We start from the raw sequence: 15,514 nt of genomic DNA, 5'->3' as shown, positions 1-15,514 counted from the left end.
ACGGCCAGGCATGGTGGGTCATGGGAGGGGAAGGCACGAACGTGTTTACACAAAAAATTTCTTGCCATTGATTGTAAGAGTGGGCGAGAGCTATTTACACAATTCTCCTTTCTCGCATGTGGAACGCGTGGGTGCCTCATTGTACGAGTATGGCCACAAGAGTCAACAGTTCCTTTGATACGCGTACATCACTCTTTCGGGTTCCGGGAAGGTCTTTGTTTGCCCCTGGCACCGTTGGGACTTGGGCAAAACACTCAGCAGGCGTTTGTTTTTCAAATTTTGGGAAACGAAACACAAATTTTCAACATCAAGTAGGCACTGCGTGTTTTCGTTTGCCTCTAACTGTAAAGCCAGCCCAGAATATTTAGTTTGTGTCGAGAGCTCCACCTGGGAGCATCTCCGTGAAAATAAAAATACAAAATAAGTTTTTTTTTCGGAAAAAAATCATCAAAATTTCAATTTTCGGCTAGAATTAAGTAAAAAGTTTAAAATAATATTAAGGATACAGTGAAAAATAGTAAACAATTTTTTGGCTCTCTGATTAAATTAAAATTTTGTTCTGTGCATTTGTCGTACTTGTATCTTGGTATCTGTGTACTGTATCTTCAAACCCCTCTCGGACCATTTCTTTCTGGCTTAACTTCTCCAACAAGCGGCTTGCTTCTGTCCGATTTGCACCTGTCCTACACGAGGTAGTGTTCATATGACCTTTTTGAATATTGAATAGAAACTAAGCCTCTAATACCAACAGCTTTTCCAAACCTACCATACCTACCTTCGACGGCAACTCGATACCACAAATATAATACTAGTACCCATACTCGTGCCCATACTCGTACCCATACTCGTACTCGGAATCATGTAATACTCGCAACACCAGCTGGCAGTGAGTATGAATGGAGTGCTATTACATAGTGGTAAGCCATTAGCTAAAATATATAATTTCTCTACTATTATCTGCAGGTGAGGAGGCCCCCTCGCACCAACACCCCCAATAGCGCTGATACTTGTACACAATAGGATCTGTGAGTATGAATGAAAATGCCTTAGTTCAGATTTGAGAAATGATTAAAGCCCTTCCACGCTTCCCAGGCTGCTTCCTAGACTGCTTCCTAGACTGCTGGCTTCCCCTGGCCATTTCTTCTTCTGGCGTTTCTTCGTATTCCATACTGTTCTATACTTCATAACATCCACACTTTTGTACTACATAAAAAAACATACAAAATAAAAACATTTTTACACGAAAAAAATTGCGTTTTATTCAATCTGTACAGATAGCCTTGGGGGTAGACAAATGATGGAACATGTTAATTAAACCGAAAGTAGGTCAGAAAAACAGCAAAAACCCAACGAAAACGGGGTCTAAAAATAATGCTGGTCATGGGAAAAAGAAAAGAAAAGCCCATACAGAGTAGCAAAATTAACCCAAATATGCAAATAAATTTGCCGGCAAAAATGGAAGCAAGTCAGAGCCAAGTTGCACATTAACTTCCGCAGCTCATTAAGTCGCTGTCAGCCCAGAGTAGTCACGGGGCGGGGCAGGTCGAGCTGTAGTAAAGGGGCTGTCGGCGAGGGGCTGGTGGAAAATGTATGAAAATTTATGTGACGCCAACTGGACGACAGGCGAACGGCCCAGCTACGTCCTTCTCAAATCGTTTTGTGCGAAAACAGAAATAAAATATTTGCGGGAGACTGGCAGTGCGGCCCCCTACAGCGATACGTATATGTATATACATATATATATATCCATATAGATAAATCAGCAGAGGGCGCAAAAAATTGCTGAAAAGGTTGAAATGAAAATGTCGTCGCTTTAAATGAGAGGCCGGGAAAACGTCCAAAACAAAGTCGGAATCTGCGCTCCCCCATTTGCCCTCAAAGTTTAATTAGGCCGTCTGCCTTCTTTTTTTTCGCTGCCCTATATAGGAAATGCCTTGAATTTTTGTGCTGTTCTTGTTGTTTTTTTGTGGGCCGAAGGTCATGGGTTGTCTTAAGGGCCATGGGGCAGGGCGGTCCAAACTAATTAGTGGCCATTTTGTGGGCGTTTTGAGTTTAATGAAATTTTAATATGAATTTAATTGAAATACTGTCGGGGGAGGTCCAGGTTCAGTCCTTTTGGGCTGAGTGACATTGAAATATGTATTAATAAATATTTGGAATGGGCTTTAATATATAAGTTTAACAAGGGATTACAGTGTAGGTAAATTAGTAGAGGATCACCTTTGTTTTTGGAAACACGAATAACCATTTGAGAGTATGCAGACAATGTCAAATTTATTTGTATGACTGCGATACAGATGTCCACTAAGAAAAAGATTAAAATAATCGTTATCTAAATGATTTAGTGGTTTATGCTGGAGTACCTTCTGTGGACAAAAACTATCGCCCAAGCTTAACAGATTTCGATGGTTCAGTGATCTAATTCGCAACCCGAACCACGAAACAGTTAAAAATTATGGAACTTACATACATATGTACATATATCTTAGCCACTAAAATAACTTTTAATAATTCACAAAGAATCGCACAGGAATTGATTGCTAGAAATTTTCACTTACTTGTATCACCTAATCTTGAGGTCTTCTTCCCGGAGAATAATGCAACCAGTTTCGTTTGCTCTCTCAGTATTTCTCGCTTTCTGTGTCTTTCTACTCTCTGCACTGCACTGTCTAATTAGAGACGAGAGTGAATTGTTAGCAACAAACACCCAATGGCAAAAAAAAATCAGCAGATTGCGCAAGTTTAATTTAATTTGCAGTTTCGCTTTCTACAGTTGTTGCTTGTGTTGCGGATGCTTATGGCGGTACCCCCAGGATGCGGCTATATAATTAAACACACGCGCTGCGGAAAACGCCCGACGAATCGACGGAGACAGACATAGCGAAACCGAAATTTATGAAAAATGCATGAACATGAGCATCGCTCACACAGTCAGTCCCTCGCTTAAAACACACACTCACACACACACTGACCGATTATGCCGAAAAGCTTCTTAATTCTTTTTTCGTTATTGTTTTCCACGGCTTTTGGAGCAGGGGGCTGCTTCTGCTGCTGCGGAGGGGACACTGCTGCTGGGGCTCCAAGTGTGCCTGAGATCCAATTCGTTGCGCGTTATCAATGGAACTGCTGATTTTTCTCGCCATCGTCGCAAGCATCGCCCCAGAAAGTGATTTTCGGTTGCCCGGCTTACCGTTCGTCGCTCGTTCGGCGCTCTGCAAAATGGTGGTCGGTTTTCTCGGACGTTTCGCTCTCTCTCTCTCTCAATGCCGATGGCTCCTGCGCTCAACTTGACGAAACTGCCGAGGAGCAGAGAATATCCTGAAAGAGAGAATGCGGGAGAGTTGGTTGGGAAATTTAACGGCTATCCTTTGTTTGAATTTCGTTAGCAGAGCGTGATGTTATGATTAGAAGTATGTTAGCATGGAAGTAGCAGAAAGTAGCAGTGTCATTTCAAAGGACTTTTCTACGTAACAAATATTTTGTTTAATTAATAACATTATTTTTGATACTTTCACAAAGGGCTAGTATTTGGTACACACTCTCCAAAAGTAATACGATACAAAAATTTCATCGATTCGACTACCATTCAATCTGTCCCAAAAATGTTAAAATATTGGGAATTATTTCCATGGACCTCAAGTTTAAGCTTTAAGGAATTTTAAGACTTTGGATTCTCACAAAAATTATTTCAAATCAAATTTCTACTTAATACAGAAACTCTAACAACAAATCTGACTACATAGGATTGACCAAAGCCATTCAATAAAATTCAACAAAAATCAGAGTTGAAGGCTAAACACTTTGGAAATTGTGAGACAAATGGGAAACTTTTGAATGTACTTTGAGCGAGACAAAAATTAGGTTGTATGCCGAGATGAGTAAATCGCTTCCTCATACTTAGAATTTTCAATATACCCCCAGAATTTTGTTTATCAATTCAAAAGCCGTTTGCACTTTAATAATTTGTTCTCAAAACCAGCAGATATCGGCAAACAGTAACATGCTGACAAGAACATTGTACCACCTTTCACAGGATTTTTGAAGCTACTAATGTTTTCATAAACTTTGTAATTTTTGTACAATTTTTTGTTTGTATGGTAAGGTATTATGTTGAGGCATTTTAAAATATTTTAGTGCCAACTGTTCTTAACAAAATAAGCTACTAATAAATAAAATTGTCCAAAGAATGCGGTACGGTAAGATTTGTTTAGTAAATGTAGTTTTATTTATCTGAACGTATAGGTAAATTCCAAATAAACAAACGATTTTAAATGTATTTTGACAGCCACAGGGGCGTCAGTATCTAGGAATTATTTGTATAACTTATGGAAAAATGCATTACATGGTTTTTATACCGACAGGAACTTTGAGGTGTGTTTTACTATTCGTATTGTCAGCGGAGGGAAGGTTCATTCAAAGCCCATACCATATAATTAATCAAATGTCGGCGTGGAACATAATTCAAATTATGAGGTAATGTATTTCTTATCGGTCCGAAAAGAAACTAAAATTATTCGTTAAAAAAATAGACATGATTTGACATTAATAATTATAATTGATTAGCTTTGCCCCTCCACACGAATCTTTTGCCAGGCATAAACTCCCAAATCTTACCTCATCCGACGCCACTCAGCTACACCCCGCACAATAAAAACGGTATCTCTCACTATCTTTAAACCACTCTTTTTGGGGAAGAGTGGGATGCAGTTCAATTAATTGCCATTAATTACGAATTATGCATTTAGTGCTTAACAACGAGTCAAGGAATTAGTATACGTAAGCCAACAGCATTGGCGCCCACACACGTATTATGGGTGTAATAGACACCACGCGCACCACCAAGCTCCATCCCACACATACACACAGAAATAAATAATTATATAAATGAATTTTATTAAACTATAAATTTGTTCATAAGAATATCCATGATGTATTAAAGTTTTATTTAGCAATCATTTGTATATTTGAAAAATGTTTATTGACCTCTTATTAACCAGTGGAAATTCATATTTTTTCTGAGTGTAAAAATTTGAAAGATGCTTCAGAATTTCTCGCTTCATAAACACCGAACTCACATACATACACACACCCACACGCACACGCACTTAAAGCGCTGAAAATCTTTTATGACACGTTATTAGTTGGCTCCAAGGACAAGAGATGCGGCCTCCCCGCGTGTTCCGGATGGGGTGTACAGAGTGGGGAGGATTGGAAGGAGTACGAGACTAACACGGAGGGCGAGACGTTTAATATGCTTAATGTAATTATGAGAATCGCCTAGACTTCACCCCATGCCTGAATACAAATGAAATCGTAATTTATAAGAGGGATGGAGAGGTGTTGGAAGAACCTTGTCTGTCGTAAAAATATAATATGTTTGTTCCCGTGATTTTTATTGTCGCGCTGAAAAATACATTTTGAATGGCTCCAAAGAAAATAACAGACTTTAAGAATTTCTTGCAACGCGCTCAGAATTCACCTACAAACAAAGCGCTCTACAAACAATGAAATTCCCATGAAATAAATAAAGAAACAAAATCTAGTTGGCCCCTTACAGAGCATGGCAACTCCAGTGAATAAAGCGAAACTGAGAAATAAACACAAATTAACAGACAGGTAGACGGAGATGGTCATATCTTCAAAGGTCTTTAATTTAGATTCTATAGATGTATTTTTCTTCGAAGCAACTCAATGTTTTAATGTTCATTTAAAACCTCAGACTGCACCTAAAATAAATAATTGAGCGTTCGCGCGGAGGTTACACATAAAATTAGTAAAATGGAAAATAAATTTAAACGCCATATTTCTTGCCTACTTTTAGACTTATAGGCACGTGTAGGCGCTTTAACTTTCCATGGAAATATCCTCTCCATATTCATAAGTCAATTGAAATTTATGACACAACACATGCCCCCACACCAGGACCCCCATACCCACAAGCTTCGCTCAACGCAAATACTTTGTTTATCTGAGGAAAAATATTTATATACGGAGTAAAGCACCCAGCCCCCCGCAGACGGGCTTGCCATAATAATTTACAAAGCATTTTACGCTTCGCTTCGCCTGCCATCTGCATTAGCCGCAAAGTCAGTTCCGAGGAGAATTTTGGAGTGAACAAATAAATATGTTTGCATAATGTGAATGTAAGTAAGCAGCCGTGATCTACGGTCTGGTTTCTGTCTCCCACATGGCTCAGGTTCGGTTCCATGAGGTGAAAAGCTGAGCTGTGGCATGGGGATCAAAGACGTAAAAATGGACAACTATGATGGATAATTATGATGTCAAAATATCAAATTATTTTTATTTACTACTCGAACAGTCCGTTTTTTTCAGGAGAGTAAGATTTACAATGAAATGAAAGTCATTATAAATCTTACTTTTAAAAATAATTTTCATCCATTCCAAAAACAATTCATTGTCCCTATTTCACAGAACAACAACAACAACTTCGTATGGTAGAAATATTTATGTATTTGTCAAATCTCTCTCCAGGCCGAAGACAATCGAGGGCAATGCATCATTTTTATGTGGAAAACTTTAGAACTGCCTAAGCGCTTAATGTGCCCAGAGCACAGGAACAGAGAACTTCTTAGCCAGAGTTGCCACACACACAGACACACACACACACGCACACACACGCACACAGTAACACTGTAACAATGAATACTCCGTTTGTGCGCAGAACCCCCCAAAGGATATTAACAATAATCTAACCAAATTAACCCAAAGCACTAAAGTGTAAGTGACATTAAGTTAATTTTCGTGTGCGCCACAGAGAAGTAGAAACAAGATGGTGGAAAAGTGAAACAAAAGAAGTGGCAAATAGCAAAAGGGAGCGGTGGACAGAAGCGGAGTAGAGCTGAACAAACAAAAAATATAAGTTCTTTTTTTGTTGGTGTCCTTGTTGCTGTTGGCTGCATCAACTGTGCAAAATTTCCCACGAGATCAATCAGCCACAGGCTGGAACAGGACAAGCAGCATCAGAGCAGTGGCTATGGGGTGTGGGGTGTGGGAGGGGGGTCACGAGCGCCACTTCCTGTCTCTCCTTGTTGTGGTTTTTGTTGTTATTACTGCCTTTTGCAACTTTTTTCCCTTTGTGTAACTTTGACCTGCTCTCCGTTCAGTCTTCGTTCATTCATTTTTCTTTCTTTTTGTTATATTGTCTATAAGTAGCAGCAGCTTCTTCTTCCTGAATATGCGAGTATATATGTACTGATATTTTTTGTTTTTCACCTTTTGGCATTGGCCTTTGGAGTGTGCACCTAATGAAGCGAAGGTTGATGAGGCAACTTGGGCTAGAGCAGTTCAGGGGCGTGCAACTGTGTCTGCTGTAAGTAAACGGGGAGTTTCCACTACTACTTATAAAGTGGGAGGAAGGCAGAAGCGGAGTCTAATCGGCTTACGATAGGAAGTGAGGCAAAGTCTCTTCAAGTCTCTTCTAAAGATTAAAAAAAAAAGTGTAAAAGACTTTAACTTTGTGTTTTCTAACGAGCTGTTAGATGCACTAAATCGTTCGTATAGTAAATCTATATATTTAAATAATATCAGAGCACTATGAGTGGATTTATGAATATCCAAGAATGCCTTTCGAGCTGGAGCATCCTCCCCTAACAGTACCCGCCACTGTGTACGACTTTTCCTAAAAAACAGCCACCAAGCTGACCCCAAAAAAAAAGCTAGTCTATCTCATTAACAGGAAACACTTTAAAGCAACGCATATGGCCAGGGAACTTGACGCTAATTGTCTCTCTGGGAGAGTGTGGGTGCGTATGGGGGCTATGCAGGCAGATGGAAAAGAAATAAGCCCGGAAAGTTACCCCACGAAATGTCGAAGCCCTGGACACAGAGCACAGAGCACACACACTTGATTGATTAATGGATGTCAAGCGCCAGCGGAGGTGACAAGTGGCCAAGTCAAGTTGAACAGGGATTTGCCTCCACTAAATGATGTGCCAAAGTAGACACGGCCTGGTCTGAAGGGGCAGCGGCTGGAGCTGGGGCTGGGGCTGGGCGATGACTTCAGGGGCTGGCCAAAAAAAGAAATTGTTTGCAATAAACTGTCAAAATGGCGTCCGGCAAATGACAAGAAAATGGCTGGAAGTTCCATTTGGCTTGCTCCCTTTATTTGGCTCTTTCTGTGCTCGTTTCTCGCATGCGGAAACATTTAATTTTGCGCCCCAATTCGAAGAACAGAAAGGAGGTGGCTGTCATTGCAAATGTAGAGTTTCTTGCACAACTTGCACTTCCGTCTACTTTTGCATTTCCGGGCAGTGTCCACCTGCCGCCCCATCGCCACCCCACGGCTGGTCCCAGCCCCCTATGGGGTTCAGAGTCCATTGCGGATGTCCGCGTGGCAATTTTAATGCAATTTTTATGCGCCCGTTTTTGGCTTCCGATTTTTTATTTCATTTTTCTTTTCCTTTTCTCTACCGCTCTGACTCTCTCTCTCTCTCTCTCTGTCTCTCCTTTGCAACCATTTACTTTTTATCGTGTGCCATAATAGCAGTTTGTTTTTCTGTACGCTGTGTTTTGTGGCCAGACCGGTGGAAACCTTCGGGTGCAAGCCCGGAAACGTGTGCAGTGCAGGCTCTATGTTCTGGTATCCTCTTTAGCGGATGTCAGGTGTGTTCCGAAATGGGAATATTTTCCAGAGTTGGTCCTTGAGAGTCTGGGCTGTGGTAAGTCCAGATCCCAAAGAACAAATGGATGTTCATATGAAAATTAAAATGGTTCTGTTATCTGCAGACTGTACATTTCAAATTCTACAGACAAAAAAAATAATTATTTACCCTTTCGAAATTTTCTACTGTAGAAAGTTAACTTATTATAATATAAATTATCTACTAGAGTCCAGCATATGGCGATGTACCTGCGCAGGTGTTTACTATTGGCATGCCCTTGGCCGCTGTTTTTGGAGAAACTAAGTTACCAGCAATGCCGATACAATGTGGGGCATGGCTCAGAGCAAAGAGAGAGGAGAGAGAGCGTGGCTTTCAAAGTAGGGCCAGCAGCTTGGAGTTTACTCCAACAGTCTCTTGACTTAATCACTATACTTATCTGAGCAGAGCATCGACTGCTCCCTTCCAGTTAAATTTTAACCATAATCCATTACTGAGCAATTGGGAAATTTTCCATTCAAAACTTTCAACCTTTGCCGAAAAAACAAAAAAAAAAAAACGCCTCAAAAACTCTTGGAGAAAATTTTTGCATAAAACCATTTTTGCATGCAGCAAACCGCAAGACAATGTTATGAACTGGGACCAGTCTCCCTCCCCGAAATCTGCTTCTCTTGCCGCCTTTCTCAATTTTCCTAGGAAAGTTTTTGTTGTTTTCATGGAACTGAAGGAAATTTTCTGTAAAAAAGCATAATCGACGTCAGCAAATGTCTGGAGCAGCAGAATAACAACAGCAATACAACAACAGAAGCATCTATAAGCAGTGCAAAAGACAGTTAACAGAGGGAGTTGACCAGAGAAGGGGGGAAATCATAGGGCGACACGGGAACGGCAGACTTCGGACTTGAGTTTGAGGCCAGGGCATGCAGCTTCCGGCCTTCTATGCTCCGGTCGTTGTAATGGGAGTGAGTTAAGGGTTACTGGGTGGGACACACTCGCAAACCATACCCGTACGCGTCAAAGATTCCTTATTGGGTTGGAAAAACAAAGCTTTGCAGTGCCGCCCGCTCCCTCCCACTGCTACAAAGGCTGCCGAACAATTTTAAAGTTTTGCGGTTACTTCATCCCTCTCTACAAGCGTACCCGTACCGGCGAAGTCCCTTCGTTTATATTGGGTATACCCAAATCCGGAACAGTCCACCAACAGCTGCCAATGGTGCAAACAAACCAAATGCTCAAGGCGGGATTTTAAAAAGCACTTTACGAAGGCCACCAGCATATCGTGGTGGGGTAGGGGAGGGGCCTGGGGCCTGGGGCATGTGTGGGGGTGGACTGTATGCGAACGGCATGTGCCGGGCCTGATGGTCGTACAAATTTGCAAAATATTGACAAGCAAAACGTCGCGACGTTGTCGGGGCATAATTTAATAAATCAATATTTTATTAGCTGCAAAATATGTGTGCAGCTCTTGGCGGAGCGGGAATTCACGGAGGAACAATAGAATGGGGCTGACAATCTGATAAGTACCCGGAAAAGGAAGGCAGTGTCCAGACCATACGCAGGTTTCAGCGTATATAGAAGGCAAATATCCTATTAAACAATTGATTTCGATATAGATTTCTAGGAACGACCTAACTAGAATATCATATCGATACTCGTACACAAAGGAGACAAATATTTTAAATATAAATACATCTTATAAGTGGACAAGATTGCTCATTATTTCTTTATGGAATTTAAAATAAAACTAATATTTTTTTTTAACTTTGTTCTCCTGGTGGAGAAGGACAGGTCTCATCGTGGGCCTGGTCTTTAATTATATTGCCGTCCAATGCGAAGATATAATCAAGGTTTTAAGTTCCCCAGCCCTTGCAGTATCAAATATACTCAAAGTCTTGTGGTCCCCAGCTCTTGCAGTTGGATCGTTGGATCCTCGTTGGAGTGGATCAGCGCACAGTTATAAAATTGAAACCACCAGGGGCACAAACAGCTACGCCTGTTACACACATAAAGCCAATTAAATAAAGTATATTTTGAGACACCAATTAGGGAAAGAAAGCCATACACACAATCGCACTTGCATCGCACATAAAGGTACAGATAGTCAGACTAAGATACAGATGTACATATGTACTTCTTAAGTTGGTCTCTGCACTTCCTTGATACCAGTTGGTATTTTCTCAGTTCTCTTGCAGCTGCACATACTCGTATCCTTTTACTTTCTGAGAAAAGCCTCTGTGAAAGGCCTGCAACAGAATCCGCAGAGACAGAGGGGAAAAATGTTGGTTCTGTTTTCCTGTTGCTGTTGCTGTTGGCGCCTTACGCACTCAGCTGAAATGCTCAACTTGCTGCTTCTTTCATTACTTATTTCTTTATGACGCTAATGTCCTTAATTCGTCAGTGTTAACCTAATTTCGGAGAGAAGGAATACGCAGAGGCGACGGCGAGGACAGGCAAACGGAAAATAGAAAGAATTATGCCAAGAAAGTTTTCTATTTTGTCGCAGCGGGCAAAAGTTTTGCGGCCACTGCGACGACGACTCGAATCGGCTCGACTCGACTCGACTCGACTTGACTCGAGTCTATTCTACGTATCCTGGCCAAGTCCTTTGTGCGCCACTCGCTGTTCTCTTTGTCCGCCCCTCTCTGGCTCTCTGGCTCTCTGGTGGGTTTGTGTATGTGTTTTAGTGCGCATTCCCAAAGGCCATATAAATCATAATAATTTTGCAATGTAGCAATGGCCAAAGAGCATCAGAAGAAGCTGTGTCTGAAGCTGTGGCAGCACATCCTTGTGGCATGTCTTTTATTTGCTACGTGTTGATGTCCTTTTGATGGCACTTCTCTGGCCCAACTGGGTTCGCTCTCTCTCTCTCTCTCTCTCCCTCTGTCCATTCGCCCTACCCCTCCCCATATCAACGAAAGCCCCTGGGGGCAAATGACTGCCACAGAAACCGCCAAGCGACCGACCGTCGCGTCGTCGATGTCCCTTCGCTCATGTCCTGTGCCTGCCCCTGCTCCTGGATTTGGATGTGGTCCTAGTTCTGTCTCTGGTTCTGGTTCTGGGCCTCTTCCTGTGCGTGCGTGCGTGCTGCCCTGTATTTGTAATTCCTGGCAGCATGTCCAGCATAAAAATATACTTAAGTGATTTCTCTTGATTCACTTACATAGATTTGGGTTACATTTCTGTTTCGTCTTCTCGCATTTTTGGTATTTCTCAGCGTTCTTCTTCAAAGCAAATAAATAATTTTTATGATAGGATGTGGCCAACCCCAGCCCTGTCTCATCTCAGACTGATCCTTCTGGCTGGCCTTCATTTAATTTCGCTTAAAAGCGTCAAAAGTTAAGCTGTAATCATTTAAATGATTTATTTAGCTTGATTTACCATATCCCTTAGATCTTTTGCTTGGCTTGACATTTCCTTTTTCGGGCCAAGCCCCAACCAGTGGGATAAGCATTTTCCTTCCATTTTCCTTTCACTCCGTCTTTGTCCTCTCCGGAGATTTATTTCATGTTGAGCTTGGGTTGGAGGACATTCTCAATCATAATTTGTTGTGGCGTCGAAGTGATTATAATAGATTTATATGCATATCGGATGCAAAAGGTGGAATTTTATGTTTATTTTGCGGGTCGCCTCCGTCTGAAAGACGCAGTCCGATGAGGGTCATGGGATCAGGGTGGGACTTGATTCGGCATAGGATTGGTTAATTTATGATTGTCCAGAGGGTGCAGAATCACATCTCATGATTCATGCCATCAATGGCGAAGACTCGTAAATAATAGAACATTCCATTTTAAATAGAATTTAATTTATGGCTTGAATTTAAGGTATTTCTGACAACGCTTTAACATTTTTAAGGAAAGAAACAAGAAGTGAACCGGCTAAGGGCAACATCAATAATAAAATTAAATATCTGCTTGGATTTTTTTACATTATTGAACAGATTAATACTCTAAAATTCAAGAATATTATCTGATGATTCAACCATAGCTGAATCATCCTCAGTTATCACTCTCTCAATAGAAGTTTCACAATGCGAGTTCGTACATTAAGGCATATTCGTAACATTGTCATAAAAATAAGTAAGTCAATTGACTTAACTTCCTTTGTGGGAGTTTATTATGCACTCCATCATCGATGGAGTCCAAAGTCCCATATTGAGCTCCCCGAATATTCACCGAGTTCCTTCCTTCATTAATCTCGAATGGCGGAAATCACTTTTCAATAAATGTGCAAAAATATTCAACAAATGCGGAAAACAAGAGCCAGCTGAATGCTTATCCTTGACCTCAGATGGGGGCTCGAAGTCATTAAGGGCCTTCTGCGCTGCTCGCAAAAATTGTTTTAATTGTTATTTACTTTTCTGTTTTTCTGCCCGACAGCAACAGAGGCGGCAGTGCTAGAAAACGACGCTAATGACCAACTTTTGGCAAACGACAAACAACAAAAAATGCATAGCATGCATTGCAGGCCCGATCATGTCCCTGTCCCTGTCCCTGCCATCGCCATCGCCACCACCAGAACCAGTACCACTGCTCCAAATCCCTTCGATGGCGCTTGTTGTCGTAGTTGTAGTCGTCGAAAACACTCAAAACCCATTAGGCAACACTTTATGCTTAGTTTGAAGTTTGAGGGCACAGAACACACAAAAATACCAGCAGCATAAAAGAAAAGAAATAAACGAAAAGAAGTAAGCCGGAGGCGACTGTTGGGCCAAGTGAATTTTGCATATTAGCAGAGCAGAGGATGCTATTCAGTGGGCTGGATGCATGGGGGAGAAATATGTTTGCTGGTGCTGGAAAAACGTTGCTCAGTTTCAGAAGAAGAACCTACTTAGCCCTGCTGCCGGGATGACTGGGTGTGGCTGGGATGCATTTCAAATGCAATTGCCGTACGCGACTGCGACAACGGCCTTCGCAACACTAACGCACACATTCAAACAATGCAAATGAATGGGCCACGCCACGCCCCAAAGGCCCCAGAGGCCTACGCCCAAGCTAAAGTTTCCAGCCCGCACACCCACACCCCTTGAAAAGAAGGCGGGGTATTTGAAGCAGCTGCTGTAGGCGTTGCGTTTACATTGAAAATTACCCCACTTACAGAAGATGGCGACGACGGATGAGTGTCGGAGGGGGCCCAAGCGATAGTGGGATACCCGGGGGCTGCCTGAAGATGAAGATGGGCATCATCTCAGCTAAGTGTCGAACATGGACCCTAACCGGGGCCACAAAAATGCATGAAAAAAGTACAACTTTTTATCCAAACCCCAATAATATTATCGACGAATTGTTAACCGTATTGGTTTTTTATAGAAAGCTTTAACTGATCGATAAGAGTAGTTTGCAGAAAATGTTGTTAAAAAACAAAACTCCAAATATCGAATAAAAAAAAAAATATATAAAAAAGTCACTGAGAAAAATGCAAAATAATCAAACAAATATAAAAGTTATAAGTTTTTATTTCTAAGGGGTGGATTGCCGTTTGTACCTTCCAGAATTTCTCTGAACAGGGCCGTACTTGTTCCAGTCTTTAGTATCCTCGTCTTGGCAGGGATCATCTGGACTGTAGCCGTTAGTTCCGCGATTAGTTGTATGTGGTCATAGCTTAGCTCGTGCTCCTTACGGACTGAGAGCAGGTTGCTGGTGATCGACTTGTAGACGAAAAAGTCCAGGCATGGGGGCTTGGAACGGCGGCACCTTGGGTAAAATGTGTAAAAGCTACCCGTCGCTAGTGCCGCTTCTCTGCGGTCTCCCCTGTAGGTGCCACAGATTCTGTGCTTAGCATTGAAGTCGCCTCCAATGATGAACCTGCTTCCAAGCTGGCTAAGCAAGCTGTCGAACTCCCCACTGGTCCAAGGGGTCGATGGTGGTAGGTAGGCGGCTGCGATCAGTATTTCTCCACGCTGGGTGTCCACCATGACCGCTGCTAGCTGGATCTGACCTAGTCTTACCGCGTGCAGATGATAGTGTGCTATTCCACTCTTTATGAGGACGGCAGCTCCTCCTCTGGCAATGTTGCTCGGGTGATCTGCTCTGTATTCAGCGTAGCCATCCATCGTTTAATGCCGTCCCTCTATCAGCTGAGTTCTCTGAGCTCTGTGACTAGCAACATTGTGAGCATGCAAGAATAGCGCAAGTTAATTGGAGTTGTGAGCAATCCTGCGAGCGTTCCAGAGTCCGATCCGTAGGTCCGACATCATTGTGAATCTCTGGATGTGTGTAAGGGAAGAGGTGCTTTTGTAATTCGCAGCTGGTCCAAGCTTTGCAGGATCCCTGCAACTGCTGCTACGAGATCTGTAGTCCCTGCAAAATAACAGTAATGGTCTATGCATCCAGGTGGGGACCTGAGGGAGGGTATTGGTCTTGGAAGTGGGAGGTGGGCTGCCTTCCGTTGCCTTGGAGTACCGGAAAAGAGCTGTTGTAGTCCTGTGGTATGATGGGTTCTGTTGGCCTCCTTGGTGGCATGCTTGCTGGGACTGGTTAAACCTGGATGCGTACGCGAATGAGATCCCGTCCGTCGCTTCTGAGGTCCCCTGAGGGAGCCGTGCGGAATTCGTAGTCTTCTTCAGCAAAGCAAAAATTGAATATTAATATATTCGTGGCGTTTCATTAAAAATCAAGGTGAGACATTTGGTATCGTCCTCTAAACAGCAGTCTCAATTAATTGAATAGTTAATTGTAATTTCAGCGCCTAATGAGCCGTTCATCCACCTGGCAGCCATTTCGCAGCTATTCCAGACCAAGCGAGAGCTAAGGCTATGTGTGATTCTGTGATCGAAAACAATACTAACCGTTGACTCCGGAGTTTATCTGTTGAGAGTAGTTTTCTGTTTCGGCAAATCAATGATTGTGAGGCGTATGCCATGCCTAACTATAACCGCATGGAAAATGGAAATTTTAAAT

At 42.2% G+C, this 15,514-nt stretch overlaps 1 long non-coding RNA gene across 3 annotated transcripts; it reads left to right on the top strand.

The window, feature by feature from the left end:
• Nucleotides 1–482: 482 nt before the first annotated feature.
• On the top strand, nucleotides 483–1,240 carry LOC111071775. Of its 3 annotated transcripts, none has more exons than XR_005968260.1 (4): nucleotides 483–692; nucleotides 752–886; nucleotides 964–1,025; nucleotides 1,105–1,240. It is a non-coding gene; the product is annotated as an uncharacterized LOC111071775 (long non-coding RNA). The 3 variants fall into 3 exon arrangements; XR_002607509.2 differs by having other exon boundaries at nucleotides 1,093–1,110; XR_002607510.2 differs by having other exon boundaries at nucleotides 1,075–1,110.
• Nucleotides 1,241–15,514: the final 14,274 nt, after the last annotated feature.

The sequence above is a fragment of the Drosophila obscura genome, unplaced genomic scaffold (genome assembly GCF_018151105.1).
Source record: "Drosophila obscura isolate BZ-5 IFL unplaced genomic scaffold, ASM1815110v1 contig_46, whole genome shotgun sequence".
Taxonomy (NCBI): Eukaryota; Metazoa; Arthropoda; class Insecta; order Diptera; family Drosophilidae; genus Drosophila; species Drosophila obscura.
This window is presented reverse-complemented; position numbering and strand designations above follow the sequence as displayed.